The sequence below is a fragment of the Monodelphis domestica genome, chromosome 6 (genome assembly GCF_027887165.1).
Source record: "Monodelphis domestica isolate mMonDom1 chromosome 6, mMonDom1.pri, whole genome shotgun sequence".
Classification (NCBI taxonomy): domain Eukaryota; kingdom Metazoa; phylum Chordata; class Mammalia; order Didelphimorphia; family Didelphidae; genus Monodelphis; species Monodelphis domestica.
This window is the reverse complement of record NC_077232.1, coordinates 13,465,651-13,489,724: the sequence shown is the minus strand read 5'-3', so window position 1 is coordinate 13,489,724 and position 24,074 is coordinate 13,465,651. Positions and strand designations below refer to the sequence as shown.

The following is a 24,074-nucleotide window of genomic DNA, read 5'->3' as shown; positions in this document are numbered from 1 at the left end:
ACTCAAATGGGTTGATGATTTAGACATAAAGGATGATACCATAAAAAATGGGGAACATAGAATAGTTTAGCCATCAAATCTATAAATCTATGGAGAAGGCTAGAATGTATGACCAAATAAAAGATAGAGAGCATTATAATATATACAATGAATAATTTTAACAATGTTAAATTTTAAAAGGGCTTTTTTGACAAACAAAAACAATGTAACCAACATTAGAAGGGAAAAAACAAACCGGGTTAAAATTTTATAACAAATTTCTCTGATAAAGATCTCATTTCTGAAATATATAGGGAACCAAGTCAAATTAATAAGAATAAGTAATTCTCCAATTGAAAATGGTCAAAAAATATGAACAAGTAGTTTTCAGAAGAAAAAATAAAAATTATCAAAAATCATATGAAAAAATTCCTAAGTCACTTTTAATTAGAGAACTGCAAACTTTTAAAACTCTGAAATATCACCTCACACCTATCAAATTGGCTAATATGCAAATGAAAATGCAAATGTAAAATGTTGGAAGGGATATGGCAAAATTGAGACGCTAATGCACTGTTGGTGGAGGTATGGGCCAATCCAAACTTTCTAGAGGGAAGTTTAGAACTATACTCAAAGGGTTATAAAACTGTGCATATGCTTTCTAACAATTATACTACTAGCAGTTCTAGATACCAAAGAGATCTAAAAGGAAGCTGAAAAGACCTAATTATATAAATTGTTTATACCAAAATTTTTTTGTGGTAGCAAAAATTGAAAATTGAGGGGATTTCCATCAACTTGGGAATGATTAAACAAATGATGGTATATGATGGTGATGGAATACCATGATGCTAATATGATGCATTTACTTAGTGGTTTTGGTTTTTTATGCATATTCATTTGCAACAATGAAAAATATGGAAATATATTTTGCATGACAATACATAAACCCAGCAAAAACAAGTAATTGTAGTATTGCAGCAAACGTGTCCAAATACAAATATCAAATATTTTGTTTATCATATAGCTGTTGTTAAAAGTTAAAATAATATTGATCAATGAGAAATCCCATGGAATCATTATGGCATTTGCAAGATTGAAATCAAGACCAGCATCAATACCCTAATTTGAATTAGATTCATTGAAACTCTCTTGCCACAGAGACTCATATCCTGAGGGATGTGTATGCAGAAGAACACCAACAATATTACAATTATTATTATATAAGAATTGTAGAAAATGCCTATTGAGAAAATCCCATTGTTTTACCCAGAATATAACACATGTGAAAAGAGGTCAGAAAAATATTAAGGAATAAGAAGTATTCATGAAATATCAGGTTATTGTTACATCATTCATACAACAAATCTAGCCACTGAAGGATGTGAGTAATCTGTTCTAAGTTCAAAGGTAGAAGAGAAATGTTACCTTCCAAGAAAGAAGTGGATGGACTCCAAGTTCCAGTGTCTCTTTTATCTCCATCTGAAGCATTTGGTGGATAGCATGAGCCAATAAATACACTTCATTGTAAATATTAGAACTCAATGTCATTATATCTGTGTTCAACTCATGAGTAGGTACATCTGCCAAGGACAAACCTTCTGGGCACAAAGAATATACCATTTTTACAGGACTTTCTTCAGAAATTCTACAATGAAAGACTACCTCCCAGAAAGTCTTTAGGAAAATGTCCTCAGAGTTTACAGTGGAATTTATGCTTCTTAGGAAATCTTTGAAACCAGGAATCTCTCTGTTGGCTTGAGAAAATATTATTGTGCCATGTAAATGGCTCATAATTTTACTATTATGCTGTGCAGAAATATCCCAGGAAATGGTAGTGACCAAAATCTTCCCATATAGTATATATTGAGTCATGAATATAGAAAATTTTAAAAGGCTATATGTATTTCCATAGATAAAAATCACTTTTGATGATGATGCAATGACTTTAGGAAAGATTTTATGATCTTCCCTATCTTCTTGGTTAAAGTTTTCAGGAACCTTTTCCTTAAAAGCTAGACACATACTATGCATAACCATTGCCTCTTCCAGATCACGGAAGAACTGTTGCCCTCTTGGGTTATCTGAAAAAAGAAGTCCTACCCAAGTCCAGCCAAAATATAACATCAATTGGACCACTGCCAGGTGTAGAGTAGATTCCTTGCTGCTCATCTGATAGACATATGGATACTGGACTTTATCAACCAGGACAGGATCAAATGGGCCATAAGTAATCTAAAAAAAAATAAAATAAGAATAACAGAATTCCTAATTTTAGAAATGCCACAATCTTTTTATTTGTATCTCAAATGTATGTCATTTGTATCTTTTGTTTTCATCAGTGCTTTATAAACACCAGATATTAATAAATGCTGATTTTTTGGAATGTGACATTTTGAAGGGAATTCTAAATCTGTACCTGACCAAGAATCCTTTTCCCAATGTCTCCTTAAGCAATTATTTAGTATACATTTGAAAATTTCCAGTTAGGGAAAAATGGACCCCTCAGTTAAATATTGGAGCACAGTTATCTATCCTTTCTAACTTATCTCATGTCTTCTTTGGCTCAATCATCAACCATTCCTTTATTCAGCTTTTTTAGAGTGAACATTCTACTCCTGTCATGATTTCAGGGAGGGACACATGGTCCCATAATCTTGCATAGGAGGAAAATTTCTCTAGCCCAAACTCAATCATGGATATAAGAGGGAGACTTCCTTAGCCTGAAATCAATTTTCAAGGTTGGCATTACATATTATCCCTACTTTTTTGATAAGAACACCTAAGAGAAAATCCAATTAAGAAACCTTAATCAGATTATATTCATTGTTTACATATATTATCTATATGTATATTTATTGTTTATTTTTAAATTGTATATTTATTGCTTTCTTAGAACTGTACACTCTGCATGTAATACTATTAGATACCCAGTATTATAAGAATAGATTATAATAGTAATAGAAAGAAAACTTTTCAATCATTGACTTAATAATCATATATGAGAATCTGAAATTAATAATCATTGTGTGAATAAAATAAAAAGGAAATATCCTCTGGAAGGGCTTGACAAAAAATCCTTGCCAATGGGAATTTTCTGTGCCTTCAACATCATGGATCGTGTCCACATGATCTAAGAGATTCATGACCTCTGATTTGGCTTTGAAACTACAGTGATGTTGGCTGTTACCACATATGGAATGCAGATTATGTAATTGCCTAGAGTATTAGAACACTTTACTTTCTTGAAAAAAATCTTCTAGGAGATGAAATTCTGGTTTGCCCATTGAGAAGAAACAATGAGTTGATCCTTGTGATTGTGTAATATGACTCTTGTGCTGACTATATATATATGTACTTTACACTTCATCAATTCTGGGTATTAGATCATAATGCTGGGTGTGTCTAGACTTTGGTGTTATGATCACTTATCTATCAATAAATGTCAGTTAGACTGAGATAACCACTTTCCAGTATTTATTTTTCTTTTATAAAGGGCCACCTCAGATGGACTATAATTTGGACTGAGATTCCTCGTACCTGAGCTCCTTCAGGAGAATCTCCTGGGGAAGTCCGAGGAAAACCCCAACTCGAGATACTAACTAGTAAAGGAAGTCAATTCACCTAAGATCCCTACTTCTGAGACTGGTGAATAACCTTAGCTGTTTTAAGAAGTAATTTGGCCTTGGACAATTTTTATAGATACTTGCTGTTTTTTTCTCTTTATACATTTTAGTTGTTATATGTTATACTTCAGAATTTTGTTGGGCTTGACGGTTATCTTATAACCAGCTTGGATTTTTTTTTGTGGGTTTGAGATTTTGTTTGGGGGTGAGGGCTGACATTCATTCAATCACCACTATTTTTACAAGTTGATAAGATTAATTCCTTCACCAATTTTAGAGTTCTTAGCAGAATCACAAATTATCTTGATTTCCTAGAGCTTACAACAAGAGTTCCAACATTTAGTGTGTGTGTCTGTGTGTGTGTGTGTGTGTGTGTGTGTGTGTGTGTGTTTAATTTCAAAGGGGCTGATTGTGCAAGAATAAGATAAATTTCTACCTCAAATTCTGAGTGGTCTAGGAGTGTGTGTTTAAACTTAGAATTGTTAAAAGTTTCTCTGACTTTATGTATGAGTGTCCATCTACTGAGTAATTTGATTTTAAAAGAAGTTTCAGAAAATATACAAGTTTTAAATAAGCAATCTAATCAGTTAAAGAATTGAACAAAACCAAACAATAAAATCTAACATCTGTAGGTACCACAATTAAGAATTATAATACAGATACTCTAGACTTTATAGCCAGCAATATTCCAGTCTGCTCTCATATTTCTGCATGTTCTTCACTTCTGCCAGAGCATAATCAGACAACTAGATTTTTTCTTTTTAAAATAAAATAGTCCAAAATGAGACGAGGCTTGAGAATATCTCTATATCATCACCCTTCGGATTATTACTATTTTAAATGAAATATATACTCATTCCATATCTCAAACAACCTAGTGAACTGGTAGTTGAACTTGTTATCTGCCAGTTAATGTTTACAAAATCAAATATCACATTGAGTCTCTGAAACACCTCATTCTTTAAGGTTATAACTAATTTTTGTGTAAAATCTTCTCCATAATTAATTAAATGTATCTGCAGATCCAAACCCAAGTTCTTGTTCAAATGGAATTCTCATTCTCTTTAAGTAAACTCATGTGCACCATCATTGAAATTAGGGAGTGGAGAAATTATATCTGCCAAAGTTCTTATGATTTTTATATTTGGCATTAAATTCCTTATAACATCTGGACTTCCTAATGAAAGTGAAATTTATTGGAGTGCAAAGTCTTGAAAAAGTAATGGATTAAATTATTCTGTACTTCAAATGTAATAGATTCTAATGGAACATTAAAAAAAACAAATTTTCTGAATTTTAAGGGCACTGTGAGTTTCTGACAGTTCATCATAGTTAAGAAGATTAAGACTACAAGATTATGGATGATTTTAACACCTTAACTAGGAATTGGAGAAATAATCTTTGAAAAGATATACTAATTTGTATCAAGATCTGCTTGGTAAATGACTTTAGCAGGAACATTTAATGAATCTCTATAAGCAACTTAGAACCAATGAAGCAAATCTGCTAAAAAGGAGACATATCCCAGAATGTCTGAGAGAAGCTGGTTTTAGAAAACTACTTCAGATATCTGAGATCTGAGATGAATTTTGTCACCATTGGAGATGGGTTACTGAAAAACAAAGAGACTCGTTAGTTAATATTGATATACCTTTACTTTTTGTTTCACTATATAAGGATACTAAGCTCTTCTGTTTACAAGTTGAGGGGATAAACAAAGGATTTAAGACCATGATAGGCACACTTTAAGTCAGAAACTCACCTCACAAGGCCTGATATTTTGCCTTTAGTTCTCTTCAAGTTGGAGTAGAGATAAGGGGGTGGATATTATGTTTCATCTCATAAAATATTTTGGTCACCCTATTTTCTATGCTGAATCTTTTGTCTAATGTACACATTACTACTAGAAAGAGACTTTTCTATTTCCTCTTATATTATATTAGATCGCTGCAGAGGTGGCTAAAGAAGCTAAAGCAATCAGACATTAATACACAACTTGGAACTCTTGATTTTTTCTCTATATGGATTTTCAACCTTAGGACCAAGTCTAAATAAAAATTTACACTGCTTCCTGACTGTGTGATCCTGGGCAAGTCCTTTAACCTCCATTGCCTAGCCCTTATCACTCTTCTGGCTTAGAACCAATACACGGTATTCATTCTAAGAAAGAAGGAAAGGGTATATTAATTTTTTTTACATTGTGCTGGATGTATACAACCATCTTGGGAAATATCACTATATAAGGTTAAAGAAAAAGATTCTTGGATCCTTTTATCTCATGCTGAAACAGTGTATAGGATCAACTAGTTTTTACCTTCCTCACTGATATTCAAAGAGGGACTTATGCCACCATTAATGAGTGCTGTTGCTAATACATAAATATCCCTGATGACATTGTTACACATGTCCAACAAAGGATCAGATGAAAACTTCACCAAGTTGTAAATAAGAATCCTGTTTCTTCCTCTCAGCCATGGTGAGACCCATTTTTCTGGCTTTCCTCAACCTTTTCCTGGCTTTTGGGTATTAGAATTATGTCTACTATTTTGAGATAAGTGCTCATTGTTCTAGCCATTATTATCCTTGGTCCAATGTTACTTAAATGATGCTTTAGTTGCTATACTAGACTGTGTTCATAACTGTCAATCTTCTTCTTTACCTTTATTTCCAAGAAACTTGGAAAGTCAACACATACTTTGTCAGACCTTATAATGATGATTTACCTCACAATCATCCCCAGACAACCTTGCTCCTGGTACAGCATCTATATAATTTAAGTGACCATAATTTTCGTTGTCTCTAGATTTATAACACCATAATATGTTGCTTTGATATAGGTACTGTTTGGCAAATCTATTTCCCAATTTCCTTTATCATCTTTTTGTCTCAGAAGGAGAATTTCCCTCTGCGATTGCTCCTCATAAAAATAAACCTCTAAGCAATTTGATTCTACCAGAACATCTCTTAAATTGGATCCATAGTTGGAGTGAAGAGGGAAATGTAAAAGAAAAGTCTAGTAAAGCAAATTTTATCAGTTAATATTCATTTTGTTATTTTAGAACTATAACCTCTGCATGAAATCCTATTAGATATCCAGTGTTATAATGATAAATTATTACCTTACATTTAATAGAAAGTAAAAAATCACAATTATTGATTGAATAATTGTGAGAATAAGTAATTAATAAAAAATATTGTGAGTAAAATAACTACAATAAATCCTCTGAAATGCCTTGACAATACATCCTTGCCAATGGGAGTTATGTGCATGACTTAATCTTATTGCAAAATGTCCAGATGCACCTAAGGCAAGAGATTTATAATATCTCAATTAGTTTTGAAGCTATAGAGTGATCTTGACTATCACCATATATGGAACAGAGATTTAATTGCCCACAAGATTTAGAAGAAAAAAAAAACAGCCTTTACTTTCTTGAAACAGGAAACCATCTAGAGGAGGAAAGTCTGTTTGCCCCACCTCAAAAGAAACATTCATTTGGCACCCTTCTCTAGTCGTGTCGGAGAGAGGAGTTGGAGAGTTGAGTATGTCTAATCTGGATTTTTTGCATTGACAATCTATACTTGATATTTATGTAACTCTGGGTCGCAGATCTTATACCAGGACTGGATATGTCTAGAACTTGGCCTTCTGATTTGTTTTTCTAACAATAAATGTCAGTTTTGTTCAGAAATATGTTTTTGGTATTTAATTTTCTTTAATAAACTATAAGATGAGCACTGGTTCACCACTCTGTATGCATTAATTATACCAATTCATGATCTCCTACCCCAAAATCTCCTCCAAATCACCAGGGTTGTCCTAGAGCAAGGTAATGTTTACTATGCATACTGTCTTCATCCTTAATCCTCAAATTTCTGAGAATGAGATAAAGGAACTAATGGTGAACTGTGATTTCAGTCATGCTCTAATAACCCAATCAGCATGAATATCTTGATTCCTACTCCCAAACTGATTTCCTTGTCAGCCAAATCTACTATTGGAATATGGTCAGTGAGAAAATAAGAAACTAGGATAAATAGTACTTCCCCACCCCCATGACATATGCTAACATCTAGTTATTCTTAGGCTTGTATCTATGATAAAAATGTATAAAATGTGGTCCATGGACATGGTAATTTAGTCATCAGAAGGGTAAGAAAAAAAAACACCATTGAAGAGAAAAGCTCATTTAGGATAAGAAGCTCCTGTTCCTTGAGTTGAGTATACTTTGAGCACATCTGCTACAAGGATGAGGGCTAAAATTTGAAAAAAGTCACCAATTACACCATTTATCCATTCAGATATCATCTTTTCTGGTCCTAAAAAAGTGACTTATATGAGTAAAGGATTCATATTACCAAAATCTTTCTCATAGTATTGGAACTTGACTGCTTCTCCCCCTCATTATCCTCCCAAAGCTCATAGAAACTGCCTCAGAATTGCTGGGAGCCATCAGGCCATGATGTCTTGACAAGATCACTCATGAAAGATAGGAGATCACAAAGTGGCTCCTTGGCAGGAGAGAATCACCCACACACCCCCCTCGGTATGTCCTCTCTCACCAACATCCTTTACTAATAGAATTGACATGACTATTGTCCTCTCCTTAGTCTCTGAAGAAGTAATATAAGCGCAAAATGCTTGCACATTATTTCCACAAAATATCACCAAAAGATCAGACTCACAAAAACAAACCCAAAGTACCATCATGGGTTAACTTTTGCTTAGGTATATGATTCCTAGCAAAATCTGTGCCCACTAGCTCTGCCCAGAAATCTCCTACTCCCACGCACTGAAATGTATTCTCTTAAGCCAGTATATATAAATTATTCATAAGGAGAGGCCTATATAATACGCTTTGGTATACCATGTCTCAACATGCCTCAGTGACTTGATTTACCAGCTGAAACCCTTCTTGAAAAACTCCTGAACAAACTCTGAAAAATGATCAGCCTGATACTAAATCTGAATTGTGTTTTCAGTACCCCTTTGATCTCTCATCCTCACTGCTATGATGGTTAATTGTCTTTAGGATTTCTGATTGATTATCTATTCTTATTAAAGGTAATAAGTGATTTTCCTTGATTGTCTGTAATCTCAAGCTCCTCGTAGGTTAATGAGAAAATTAAGCCACATGTAAAAAAATAATTTATGTTGTGTAAAACCTTTGCGTATCCTGTCAGAATCAATAGTTACAATATAAGTATAGAATGATCTCAGAATGTTTATCAAATGATTTGTTAAAAGTCACTGTATCAACTTCTGGGTAAGCATGGCAGCAGATTAGACATGGCTCACTTCCCCTCCTCAAACCCAACAATACAGGAGACCTCAAAAGACCCCCAAAAAACCATCCGCATAAGAATGGAGAAACTCCACTGTAGGGTGCAGCACTGAAGGTATGTGGAATTCGGGCATTTCCACACTATAAGGGAAAGAAAAAGCTCCCACCCAAACCTGAGCTAACCTACCCTCCCCTACCACACCTACAGAGCCAGAGTTAAAGTCAGTGAGCCCCAGAATGAACAAGTGAGAGAGGGGCACCCCAGGACTGAGCAGTGGGCAGCTCCAGGTCTGGGGAGCTAAGAACACCAAGGAATTGCCCCTGTGAGCAGTAACACCCCAAACCCCAGCAGGCGGGCAAAGGGAGCTCAGATCTCAGGTGCCCAGAACTAGCACACTATAATCAACGAGTGTGCAAAGGGCACCCCTGAAGTGAACACAGAACACCAATAGGTCTTGGGAGATAACTAAGACCACCAAGAACTTACTCCTGAGAGCAGTGACACCCAAAATCCCGGCAGGCGGGCAAGGGGAGCTCAGATCTTGGGCGCTCAGAACTATCCTGCTATAATCAATGAGTGCACGAAGGGCACACCTGAAGTGAACAAGGGGCACCTATAGGTCTTGGGAGTTAACTAAGACCACCAAGGACTTACCCCTGAGAGCAGTAACACCCAAAACACTGGCAGGCAGGGGAGGGCAGACCTTGGGCTCCCCCAGGAAAACAGCTCAGCTGAGGAGAATCGAGAATTTGCCTGAGGCAAAAGCCTTGATCATTAGACCCATAGACAGATAGCTAGCCCTCCTCACTCAGATTTCTGACTGGAAAGGGGAGAAAAAAATAGAGATGGCAAACAGTGCCCAGAAACAACAACACCCCAACACCAAGAAAGCAAGAAGGGGTTGACATTGGATACTTTTTATGGAGGAGAAATACAGAATACAGAGGAAATAGCAGAAAAGGAAACCCAAATAAATGCTCCAAACCTTTCCAAAAGAAATGGAAATTGTCTACAAGCTCTTGAAGAATTTAAATTGGAGGTTATCAAAAATATGGAAGCCTTCTGGCAGGAAAAATAGGAATAATGCAAAGGGAATTTAAAAATATGAAGCACAAGAACTCTCAATTGGAGAAACAGCTAAAAGCCTCAAAAAGCAGAATAGACCAAACTGAAAAGGAAAACTGGTCTTTAAAGGTCAGAATCAGGCAACTGGAAGACAATGATCTTGTAAAAGATCAAGAATTAATAAAGCAAAGTCAAAAGACTAAGAAATTAGAAGATAACACAAAATATCTCACTGACAAGGTGACAGACCTGGAAAACAGAGAAAGGAGAGAGAATCTGAGATTCATTGGTCTACCTGAAAAGCCAGAAATGAGCAGAAATCTTGATATCATAATACAAGATATCATCCAAGAAAACTTCCCTGGGGTTCTAGAAAAAGGGGGCAAAATAGGCAATGAAAGAGTTCATAGAACACCCTCTACACTAAATCCCCAAGATACAACTCCCCGGAATATAATTGCCAAATTCCAAAGCTTTTAAGCAAAAGAAAAAATCCTACAAGAAGTCCAAAAGAGACAATTTAGATACAAAGGAATGCCAATCAGGATCACACAAGACCTGTCAAATTCCACACTGAATAACTGCAAGGCCTGGAACATGACATTCAGAAACTGGGTCTTCAACCAAGAATCACCTATCCACCAAAACTGACTATATACTTCAAGGGGAAAGTATGGGCATTCAACAAAATAAAAGATTTCCAAGTAAAGAAAAGTCCAGTACTCTAGGGAAAGTTTGACATCCAAACACAAAGAGCAAGTGAAACATGAAAAGGTAAATATGAAGGAAAGGGAAAAGGAGGAAAATGTTTTATTTTTCTTTTATTTAAACTCTCTCCTATAAGGACTACATTAATATCAAATTATATATATATATATATACATATATATTAATATGTGGGGAAAATGTAATGTGTAACTCAAAAATTGTTTACATTATTAGAGTAATTAGAAGAATCACTCATAGGGAAATAGTGGGGTGTTAAGACGATATGGAGAAAGGGAGAAAGAAAAGCAAAAAGAAAGAAAAAAGGAAGGGGAATCATTGATGATACTAAGATATACTTGAATAAATAGAAAAAAATTAAATAAAATAATCTTTCTCACACAAAGTTATACATGGGAAAGGGGGGGGGAAGAATTCTCCTATAAGAAGGAGAGGAAGAGACTGCTAATTGATATTACATAAACCTTACTCTCAGTGAAATCAACTCTGAGAGGGAAGAGCATATAGATTCATTGTAATCTTGAATTCTACCTTATCCAACAGGGTAAGCAAGAAGGGAAAATTAAGGAGGGGAGGGGAGAGGGAGTATAAAAAGGGAGGGAAGGACAGGGTGCGGGAAGTTAACAGACCCTAAAAACAAACAAACAAACAAGAAAGGAACAAAAAGGGAGGGGATAGAAAAGGAAGCATATCAAGGGAGGGGACTAGGGGGATTGATTTAAAGTAAATCAGAGGTCAAAAAGTTTATAGCAAAAGAAGAAAGGTCAGGATTAGGGGAGGATATAAAAATGCCAGGGAATTCACAAGTGACAATGATAACTTTGAACATGAATGGGATGAACTCACCCATAAAAGGTAGACGAATAGCAGAGTGGATTAGAATCCAAACCCCTACCATATGTTGTCTTCAAGAAACACATATGAGGTGGGTTGATACTCACGAGGTTAGAATTAAAGGTTGGAGTAAGACCTATTGGGCCTCAACTGACTGAAAGAAGGCAGGAGTTGCAATCACAATATCTGACAAAGCCAAAGCAAAAATAGACCTGATTAAAATGGATAGGGAAGGTAAATACATCCTGTTAAAGGGAGAATAGACAATGAGGAAATATCACTAATCAACATGTATGCACCAAATGGTATAGTTCTCAAATTTCTAATGGAGAAACTAGGAGAATTGAAGGAGGAAATAGACAGTAAAACTATATTAGTGGGAAACCTAAACCAACCACTATCAAATTTAGATAAATCAAGTCAAAAATAAATAAAAAAGAGGTAAAAATGTGAATGAAATCTTAGAAAAATTAGAGTTAATAGATATATGGAAAAAAAATAAATAGGGGCAAAAAGTAATACACCTTCTTCTCATCAGCACATGGCACATTCACAAAGATTGACCATACACTAGGTCATAGAAACATGGCATACAAATGCAGAAAAGTAGAAATAAAAAATGCAACCTTTTCAGATCAATAGGCAATAAAAATAATAATCAGTAAGGGTTCATGGAGAGCCAAATCAAAAATTAATTGGAAATTAAATAATATAATACTCCAAAATAAGTTAGAGAACAAATCATAGAAACAATTAATAATTTCATTGAAGAAAAATGACAACAGTGAAACATCCTCTCAAACCTTATGGGATGCAGCCAAAGCAATACTCAGAATAAAATTCATATCCTTGTGTGCATATATTTACAAATTAGGGAGGGCAGAGATCAATGAATTGGACATGCAAGTAAAAAAACTTGAAAGTGAACAAATTAAAAACCCCCAGAAGAAAAAAAATTAGAGATCCTAAAAATTAAGGGAGAAATTAATAAAATCAAAAGTGATAGAACTATCAAACTAATAAATAAGACTAGAAGCTGGTATTTTGAAAAATCAAAAAAAAAATAGACAAAGTACTGGTCAATCTAATTTAAAAAAAGAAAGAAGAAAAGCAAATTACCAGCATCATAGATGAAAAGGGGGACCTCACCTCCAATGAAGAGGAAATTAAGGCGATCATTACAAACTTCTTTGCCCAATTATATGGCAATAAATGTGCCAATCTAGGTGATATGGATGAATATTTACAAAAATATAAATTGCCTAGACTAACAGAAGAAGAAATAGAATTCTTAAAGAATCCCACATCAGAAAAAGAAATCCAACAGGCCATCAAAGAACTTCCTAAGAAAAAATCCCCAGGGCCTGATGGATTCACAAGTGAATTCTATCAAATATTCAAAGAACAGCAAATCCCAATACTATACAAGCTATTTGAAATAATAAGCAAAGAGGGAGTTCTACAAAATTCCTTTTATGACACAAATATGATACTGATTTCAGGTCAAAAACAGAGAAAGAAAAGTACAGACCAATCTCCCTAATGAACATAGATACAAAAATGTTAAATAGGATACTAGCAAAAAGACTCTAGCAAGTAATCAGGAGGGTCATTCACTATTACTAAGTAAGATTTATACCAGGAAAGCAAGGATGGTTCAATATTAGGAAAACCATCCACATAATTGACCATATCAAAATGCAAACCAAGAAAAACCACATGATTATCTCAATAGACACAGAAAAAGCCTTTGATAAAATACAACACCCATTCCTATTAAAAACACTAGAAAGCATAGGAATACAAGGGTCTTTCCTAAAAATAATAAAGAGTATATATCTAAAACCATCAGCAAACATCATCTGCAATAGGGATAGATGCATTCCCAATAAAATCAGGAGTGAAACAAGAATGCCCATTATCACCGCGATTATTTAACATTGTACTAGAAACACTAGCAGTAGCAATTAGAGAAGAAAAAGCAACTGAAGGTATTACAATTGGCAATGAGGAGACCAAGCTATCACTCTTTGTGGATGATATGATGGTCTACTTAAAAAATCCTAGAGAATCCTAGAGAAAACTAAAAAGCTAGTGGAAATAATCAACAACTTTAGCAAAGTAGCAAGATACAAAATAAACATACATAAGTCATCAGCATTTCTATATATCTCCAACACATCACAGCAGCAGGAAATAGAAAGAGAAATCCCATTCAAAATCACCTTAGACAATAAAAAATACTTAGGAATTTATCTGCCAAGACAAACACAGGAATTATATGAACACAACTACAAAACACTTCCCACACAAATAAAACTAGATCTGAGCAATTGGAAAAACATTAACTTCTCATGGGTGGGATGAACTAACATAATAAAAATAGTCATCCTACCCAAACTTATCTATTTATTTAGTGCCATACCCATTGAAATTCCAAAAAAAAAAAAAAACTTCTTTACAGAATTAGAAAAAAAAACATAACAAAGCTCATTTGGAAGAACAAAAAATCAAGGATATCCAGGGAAATAATGAAAAAAAAATGTGAAGGAAGGGGGCCTTGCAATCCTAGATCTCAGACTATATTATAAAGCAGCAGTCATCAAAACAATTTGGTACTGGCTAAGAGACATAAAGCAGGATCAGTGGAATAGACTTGGAGTAAGGTACCTCAGCAGAACAGTCTATGACCCCAGCTTTTGGGGAAAAAATCCACTATTGGATAAAATTTGCTGGGAAAATTGGAAGATAGTGTGGGAGAGATTAGGATTGAACAAACACCTCACACCCTACACTAAGATAAACTCAGAATGGGTGAATTACCTGAACATAAAGAAGGAAACTATAAGTAAATTAGGTGAACACAGAAGAGAATTTTTGTCAGACCTTTGAGAAGGGAATAATTTTAAAACCAAGCAAGACTTAGAAAGAGTCACAAAATGTAAAATAAATAATTTTTACTACATCAAATTAAAAAGTTTCTGTACAAGCAAAACCAATGTAACCAAAATCAGAAGGGAAATAACAAACTGGGAAATGATTGTCATAACAAAAATCTCCAACAAAGGTCTAATTACTAAAATTTATAGAGTTAAACCAATTGTACAAAAAATCAAGCCATTGTCCAGTTGATAAATGGGCAAGGCACGTGAATGGGCAATTTTCAGTTAAAGAAATCAAAACTATTAATAAGCACATGAAAAAGTATTCTGGGTCTCTTTTAATCAGAGAGATGCAAATCAAAACAACTCTGAAGTATCACCTCACACTTAGCAGATTGGCTAACATGACAGCAAATGAAAGTAATGAATGCTGGAGGGGATGTGGCAAAGTTGGGACACTAATGCATTGCTGGTGGAGTTGTGAATTGATCCAATCATTTTAGAGGGCAATTTGGAACTATGCCCAAAGGGCAATAAAAGACTGTCTGCCCTTTGATCCAGCCATTGCACTGCTGGGTTTGTACCCCAGAGAGATTATATGGAAAAAGACATGTACCAGAATATTCATAGCTGCGCTCTTTGTGGTGGCAAAAAATTGGAAAAGGAGGGGATGCCCTTCAATTGGGGAATGGCTGAACAAATTGTGGTATATGTTGGTGATGGAATACTATTGTGCTAAAAGGAATAATAAAGTAGAGGAATTCCATGGAGACTGGAACAACCTCCAGGAAATGATGCAGAGTGAGAGGAGCAGAACCAGGAGAACATTGTACACAGAGACTGACACATTGTGGTACAATTGAAGGTAATGGACTCCTCCACTGGTGGTAATGCAATGACCCTGAACAACCTAGAGGGGTACAGGAGAAAAAAAAACACTATCCACATACAGACGAAAAACTGTGGGAGTAAAAACACTAAGGAAAAACTACAGCTTAATGAATGGGTTGAAGAAGATATGAATGGGGAAATAGACTCCAAATGAACAAAGCAAGTACCAACAACATGGGAAGAGCTTCTGATCAAGAACACAGGCAATACCCAGTCAAACTGCACATCGGCTATGGGAGGGATGGGGTAGGGGACGGAGAGAAATAAAATGATTTTTGTAACCAAGGAACAATGTGTGAAATTAAAATTTTAAATTAAAATAAAAGTCACTATCACATCCAATTATTTTTATTCGAACACATATGTTGAATAATGTAGCTGTGTGCCAAGAAAATGGGTATAAAAATAAAAGCTAAACCTGAGCATGGTGAAACAGCCACTTCATGCAGAGCCTTGCCCCAGGCAAATACATACACACAGCTGCCTTCCATCATTCATTTCCATGTTGCCACTCTACCTGCCGAGGACCCCTGGAGCTGTGAGCTGGACTGGACCCAGATTTGTGGCACAGAATCAACAATTTTTTAATACCCTCAATCTTCCCTTCTGAGAGAGAATCTCACTTCATTGTCTTCCCTTCCCAAGATAGGAAGAACTATCAATACCAAGGTCATTATGAAGAACCAAGATCTTGCAATGAATTATTATATTTCTTCCAAAGGTTGAGAGTATTATAGTCTCTTACAACATCATTAGCAATGGGGCTTGTACTTATGAAATGTGCCACTGAACAGAAGGGAAAAAAACTTATTAAACAAGGTACCAGGAAGTCAGAATATCATTCATAGCAAAAACAAAAAAGAACAGAATCAACAAAAATGAATGAATGAATATCAGCAACCCATGCAACAGAAATAACACAATATATTATACTTGATATATTATATCAGCAACTCATAGTGCCAGTAAAATGTACCATATGCCACAAGCAAATTTCTCTATGACACATGAAAATAGATTAAATAAAAGTGTTTGAGGAAAGAAATAATAACAATGGATGACCTAATGGTAGTAGTCTCTCGGTAACCGAGGATGACGATTGTCTTTGTGCGTTTTTGTGCACAAAGACACTTGTGCATGAAGATTTAAGTGGAAAAGTCGATGCACAGAGACAGTCCCAGTCTCTCGGCCTTGGAATCCTGGGTCCAGGGGCATGAAAAATCGTTACACCTGGAGACTCCTCAGCTGCATTGGGTGGCCGTGTTGTCTTTTGTGCTCCAACATGCCCTGAGCACTCCACAGTGCCTTGCTGCGTCGCCATCTCAGTTGTTGAACCTTCTTATTGGTTTCTTCCACCTGTTCCGCCGAAGCAGTCTTCACATGCTTGGTGAGCAAAGCCCTGGTTCACCAGGGGTCGATGACCCAATGGCTACCCTCACAAGGTTTAGCCGGCCTGTCGAAGCCGTTGCCCGGGGTTTGGCCGCTGCTGCATGCTAGCAGCTACTGGGAGCCACAAGTGAGAGCTGGGTGTCTGGTGAGGGTCAGAGGATGGAGAGCTGCCCTAGGAGGGCACGAGAAGCCCTCCATACCAAAGATATTACTCCTCCCTGAGCACCCCATACACCCCCCCAAATTGTTTATAACCTAGTTATACTCCCATCTGGATATTTTTTTTTTACCTCCACCATCAATTGTCCAGCATCTGGTGGGGGTTGGAAGAGGAGGCTTAGAGCTAGGATCTAGGTAGCTTGGTGGTACACTGCACAGACGACACTGGTCTTCACTTTCTTCATCTATAAAAAAGGAATAATAATGGCACCTGGTTCCCAAGGCTACTGTGGGGCTCAAATATATCAACATTTATAAAATCCTTTGCAAAGCTTAAAATACTATCCAAACCTATTATTGTTGTCGAAGCTGCTCCTGCTGTTGTTGTTATTGTATTACATGTTATGATAGAATAATATAGGCAATGATATAGGATATAGGCAATAATATAGGATGACCTAATAAACAACATATTAAACCAAATAGCAAAGGAAGCAAAAGTACTACCAAACAGGTCTAGCTCCAATACAAAAAAAAAAAAAAAACTCAGTATGAAAAACATATAAACTATTACATGAATGCATGATTTTATGAATATCTAAAATTATATTCAAGACAAACAATACAAGATGAAACATGGACATTATTATTAGGTTATATGTGTGATCCTTTTCCCCGTTTCATCTTGGATATCATCAGTGAGATAGAATAATCATCACCTAAATCTGTTCTGATCAAGGGCTTAGTCCATTAGTTTTCTTAATTATAAACTAAGGACATCGCCCATTCAGAAGGAATTTCTATGTGTGAAGGATTATGCTGAAATGGTACTTTCACTGGATTGGTTCAACTCTGCTTGTTTTGCTTTGGTTGGGTTTGGATTTTTGCATTTAATTTAATTGAATTGTAATTAATTTTATGTAAACAAAAGTTTTTAACATTTGTAATAATTCCTGGTTCCAACTTCCCTCCCCCTTTTTAGATTTTATATATATATTACGTGACTATATATATAGTCATATAGTCACATGAAATTTTTCCACTCAAGCCATGTTGCAAAAGAAAACCCAGACCAAAAAACCAAGAATATCAAAAATTTTAAGTATGTTTTTAATTATGTCTGAGTATGTTTATATCCTATCTCTTCCATTTCTGTAGAAAGATAATATTTGTAAAAATTAGATGCTGAGGAGTTGGAACTTCCGGTCAAGATGGCGGCATAGAAGCAGCGAAAGTTCAGACCTCGGGAACCCTTCCTTACCGATCACAAACCGAGTGCTCCTAAGACACCTAAATTCAAGCTGAACAACAGGATAGAACTGGGGAAACCTCCTCCTGGACCTGAATCAAAAGGTACCGCACCCCAAAAGCCAGAACCCTAGATTACTCGGATCTAAGGGGTAGGCAGAAGGAAGGTCCCAGGACCCATCTCCCCCCAACCCAGAGTGCTGAGCCCACGGCAGCAGCCGGAACCTCAGGGCTCTGAGGACTCACCTTGAAAGCAACCTGAGCAGGTCTCCGGGGCACCCAACACAGATGGCAGGGAAACATAGAGAAAAGGGGGAAGCCTGTAGCACCCTGGCTGGGTCCTTCCATCTGAGTCTCAAGGGAGGTCCCAGCTTTAGGGCACCAGCTGAACCCAATTCCATCAGGAGCACTTAGAGCTACTGAAAGGACAGAAAACTCAGAGCCAGCAAAGGGGTTGCCCCAAAGAGTGTATCTTGAAAATAACCTGGGCCAGTCTCCGGGCATTCAACACAGACTGTGGAAGAGGAGGTTGGTTTTTTTTTTCTTTTTTTTCCTCTTTTCTTTGGCTCAGGGATCATTTGACCCACACCACCTGAACCTAATCCCATCAGGAGCCCTCAGAGCTTCTGAAAGAACAAAAACCTCAGTGCCCCAGAAGGGCTTAACTTGATAACAACCTAGGCCAGTCTCCAGGCATTCAACACAGATTATGGAGGAGGAGGTTTTTTTGCTTCAGGGCTCATTTGGCCCAAACCAGGTGAACCTAATCCCATCAGGATCCCTCAAAGCCCAGGGAGGCCATGCACCTCCCCCTTAGAGAGCAGGGTCTTCTGAAAAAACAGAAACCTAGAGGCCAAGTCAAGATGGCAGCCTAGAAGGAGCATAGACCTGGCAGCCTGGCCAGAGCTTTGGAGATCCTCCATATTTGCTCCAGCCATTCAGGAAGTTTAAAACTCAGAGTAAACCCAGCAAACTAAGCTGAACTCAATCCCATCAAAAGTCTCCAGAACGCAGGCAAGCCCAGGCTCCCCACCCATCCTCATTGACTGCTGGACTTTAAGCCAATCAAAAGCCTCCATAGGGCAGGAAAGCTCAAACCCCCAACAACCCTCCCCCAGAGATTACACCAAGAGATATTCTGTTAAAGCACCAAGAGGGGAGACCAATAGAAGTGCCCATCCAAAAAAAAATGAGAGGAACAAAAGCACAGACAAATACGGGGAGGAAAGAAGGGGTGAATTTGAACAAACAACAGAAACAGAAGAAAGAAACTACAATAGACAGCTACTACTCAGCAAATGGAACAGAGGGGGAGAGATCAGCAAACAATAAATCAGAAATCCCAGCAAATTGGATACAGGCTGTGGAAGAACTCAAAACACAACTAAGAGAGACTGAAGACAATTGGGAAAAGAACTTAAAAATTAAGATAAGTCATCTGGAAACAGAGGCACTTGAACTAAAACAAGAAAATAGTGTCCTGAAAGCCAAAATCATCCAGCTGGAAAATGAGGCAAAGGAGATGAAAGATGAGTCAAAGGAGATGAAAGACGAGGTAAAGAGGATGAAAGACAATCTTCAAAGAAAATCAGACCAGAAGGAAAAAGATGACCAAAAAGCCAGAGATGAAATCCAATCTTTAAGAACCAGAGTAAAACAACTAGAATCAAGTGACCTCACAAGGCAGCAGGACACTATAAAACAAAACAAAAAGAATGAAAAAATTGAGGATAATGTGAAGCATCTCATTCACAAAACAGATGATTTAGAAAATCGTTCAAGAAGAGACAATTTAAGAATAATTGGACTACCAGAAGACCACGACAAAAGAAAAAGCCTGGACATGATACTAGAGGAAATTATCCAGGAAAACTGTCCCGAGATCCTAGAACAAGAGGGGAAAGTAGAGATTGAAAGAATCCAAAGGGCAGACAGTCTTTTATTGTCCTTTGGGCATAGTTCCAAATTGCCCTCCAGAATGGCTGGATCAGTTCACAACTCCATCAGCAATGAATTAATGTCCCTACTTTGCCACATCCCCTCCAGCATTCACTACTTTCCATAGCTGTCATGTTAGCCAATCTGCTAGGTGTGAGGTGATACCTCAGAGTTGTTTTGATTTGCATCTCTCTGATTATAAGAGATTTAGAACACTTCTTCATGTGCTTACTAATAGTTTTGATTTCTTTATTGAAAACTGCCTATCCATGTCCCTTGCCCATTTATCAATTGGGCAACGGCTTGATTTTTTGTACAATTGATTTAGTTCTTTATAAATTTGAGTAATTAAACCTTTGTCAGAGGTTTTTATGAAGATTTTTTCCCAATTTGTTGTTTTCCTTCTGATTTTAGTTACATTGGTTTTGTTTGTACAAAAGCCTTTTAATTTGATGTAGTTGAAATTATTTATTTTTCATTTTGTGATTCTTTCTATGTCTTGCTTGGTTTTAAAGTCTTTCCCCTCCCAAAGGTCTGACATGTATACTATTCTGTGTTTACCCAATTTACTTATGGTTTCCTTCTTTATGTTTAAGTCTTTCACCCATTTTGAATTTATCTTGGTGTAGGGTGTCAGGTGTTGATCAATTCCTAATCTCTCCCACACTTTCTTCCAATTTTCCCAGCAGTTTTTATGGAATAGTGAATTTTTGTCCCAAAACCTGGGATCTTTGGGTTTATTGTATACTGTCTGGCTGAGGTCACTTGCCCCCAGTCTATTCCACTGATCCTCCTTTCTGTCTCTTAGCCAGTACCAAATTGTTTTGATGACTGCTGCTTTATAATATAGTTTGAGGTCTGGGACTGCAAGGCCCCCCTCATTTGTGTTTTTTTTTCATTATTTCCCTGGATATCCTTGATCTTTTGTTATTCCAAATGAACTTTGTTATGGTTTTTTCCAAATCAGTAAAGAAATTTTTTGGGAGTTCCATGGGTATGGCACTAAATAGATAAATAAGTTTGGGTAGGGTGGTCATTTTTATTATATTGGCTTGTCCTACCCATGAGCAGTTAATGTTTTTTCCAATTGCTCAAGTCTAGTTTTAGTTGTGAGTGTTTTGTGGTTATGTTCATATAGTTCCTGTGTTTGTCTCGGGAGGTAGATTCCTAGGTATTTTATTTTGTCTAAGGTGATTTTGAATGGGCTTTCTCTTTCTAGTTCTTCCTGCTGAGCTGTGTTGGAGATATATAGATAAGCTGATGACTTATGTGGGTTTATTTTGTATCCTGCAACTTTGCTAAAGTTGTTGATTATTTCAATTAGCTTTTTGGTTGAATTTCTAGGATTCTTTAAGTAGATCATCATGTCATCTGCAAAGAATGATAGCTTGGTAAGGGGGACTGATTTAAAGTAAATCACTGGAGTAAAAGGTAGAGCTGAAGAAGAAAGGTTAGAATTAGGGAAGGATATCAAAATGCCAGGGAGTCCACAAGTGACAGTCAAAACTTTGAACATGAATGGGATGAACTCACCCATAAAACATAGACGAATAGCAGAATGGATTAGAATCCAAAACCCTACCATATGTTGTCTTCAAGAAACACCGAGGAAAAGTAACTGCCTGACGACAGTGGTTGAGGGGACATGACAGAGGAGAGACTCTAAACGAACACTCTAATGCAAATATTAACAACATGGCAATGGGTTCGAATCAAGAACACATGTGATACCCAGTGGAATCATGCGTAGGCTACGGTGGGGGGGGAAGAAAATGGTCTTTATCTTTAATGAATAATGCATGGAAATGATCAAATAAAATATTATAAAATTAAAAAAATTAGATGCTGAAAGACCCTTCTGAGTAAAGATCTGGCTTTATTGTGACAAAGAAATCACATGGCCAGAAGTCTGCAGGTTTCCTCCCAGTTCAAAATCTGGAGCACCACTTTGCAAATTGCACGTGCTTTTATAGTTTCCTGTCTGTACCTAACCCCATCCTTACCCCTAAACTCCACATTTCCCTGGCCCCTTCAGGAGGCCTCCAAGAGGTGTAGAAGGTGATTTCCTGAGCTCTGAGGAGCTTCAAAGAGCTATCAGGGTTTCTGGAGCTCCTTCTGGAGCTGGGGTTTCTAGAGCTCCAGAGCCTTCAGGTGATCCCCTGGTTCCTGTGTGAGCTACCTTGCTCAGAGTACCTTGTGAATGGATTAACATAATAACTCACTTATGATTAATATAATACACTTAAAATTATTCTAACAATATAAATAACTTAATAACTTTAATTACCCACTTAGTATCCTATAACTACTTGCCTAATCTGGTTATATACACAGATATTTGCATGAGACTAAATTCTTACTCTCAAATCACAGTGTTACAAGGTATCAAACTAAAGAGATTCTTAAACTAATAGAAATGAGGAAATTTTCTTCTTATAGATTACCATGAAGCATTGTATTTCTGAGAGTAGTTGTCATACACACTTTACCATCAATGTTGCTAATATTTCTATAAACTACTATAAAAATATTCTCCAGTTTCTGCTCGCTTCATTCTGCATCATTCCCACTAATCATCCTGGGATTTTCTAAAAGCATCCTACTCATCATTTCTTATACCCCTATAGGATTCCATCAAAATCATATAGCCCAATTTATTCAGCCATTTCCCATTTGATAGGCAATCCTTTCATTTCCAATTTTTTGCAATCACAAAAAAGAGTTTCTTTAATATTTTGGTATGTAAAGGTCCTTTATTCTCTTCCTTTGATCTCATTAGGTAATAGACAGAATCATGATATTGCTGGGTAAAACAATAGGTATAGTTTTACAACTCCTTGGATACAGCTTCAAATTCTTCTCTAGAGGGGTTAGAACAATTCAAAATAACAATAAGAGTGTTAGTGTCCCAATTTTTCCAAATATGCTCCAACATTTGTCATATTTCTTTTCTGTCATATTAGTATCTGGAAGGTGTGAAGGGGTAGATCACATTTGCTCTAATTTGCATTTCTTTAATAATAGTAATTTAAGAGTAGTATTCAGATATTTATCTACAGCTTTAATTCCTACATCTGAAAATTACATGTTCATATCCTTTGATCATTTATGAATTGGGGAATGATTGGTATTCTTAGAAATGACTTAGTGCTCTAAATATTTCAGGAAAAAAGTTCTTTATCAGAGAAATCTGCTGTAAATTTCCCCCACCCACTTTGCTGCTTTCCTCTTCATCCTAGTTATATTCACCCCATTTCTTTGAAATCATTTTATTTTGATATAATCAATATTATCAATTTTACATATCATAATGCTCTATATCTTGTTTGGCCATAGATTCTTCACTTATACATAGATCTGATAGGTAAAGTTTTCCATGCTACCTGATTTAGCTTGTGTTATCATGTTTATCTAAATCAGTTTTACCATATCTTTCAATATGGTGTTAGCTGTTGATTATACCTCATTTCTGCTAAACTACTTTCCAGTTTTCCCAGCAATTTTGTCAAATATGGATTTTTTTCCCACAAACAATTTCACTTACATTTCACTTTGAATATGAGCATATAATTGGGCAAAAGGAAACCACAAATACCAAAAAAGGGGGTGGGGGGAAGAGGAAGAAGATAATTTAATAGACTTTAAATAATAAAAGGGGAATAAAAAGGGAGGGGCAGAAAGGAAGGGTGGGGAGGGAAGTAATTCAAGGGCGGGGAGTGTGTGGGGTAGCTTAAAAAGACCCCAAAAGAAAATTAGAGAGGAATATGAAGGGAGAGGAGAGAAAGGAAAGTAAAATAAGGATAGGGATTAGGGGGACTGATTAAAAACAGAATATTGATAAAGAAGGAAATAATGAAAGAGGAAAGAGCTGAGCAAGGAGAGAAAAAGAAAATGTTGGGAAATACACAAGTAGTAATCATAACTTTGAATATGAATAAAATAAACTCACCTATGAAGCAGAAGTAAATAGCAGTGTGGATCAGAAACCAAAATCCTACCATATGTTGTCTACAAGAAATACACATGAGGAAGGTAGTTATGCATAGGGTAA

General features: G+C 36.3%; 1 pseudogene; it reads right to left on the bottom strand.

The window, feature by feature from the left end:
* Window positions 1-24,074, bottom strand: part of LOC130453476 (vomeronasal type-2 receptor 26-like) — a 107,556-nt pseudogene that overhangs the window by 44,771 nt on the left and 38,711 nt on the right.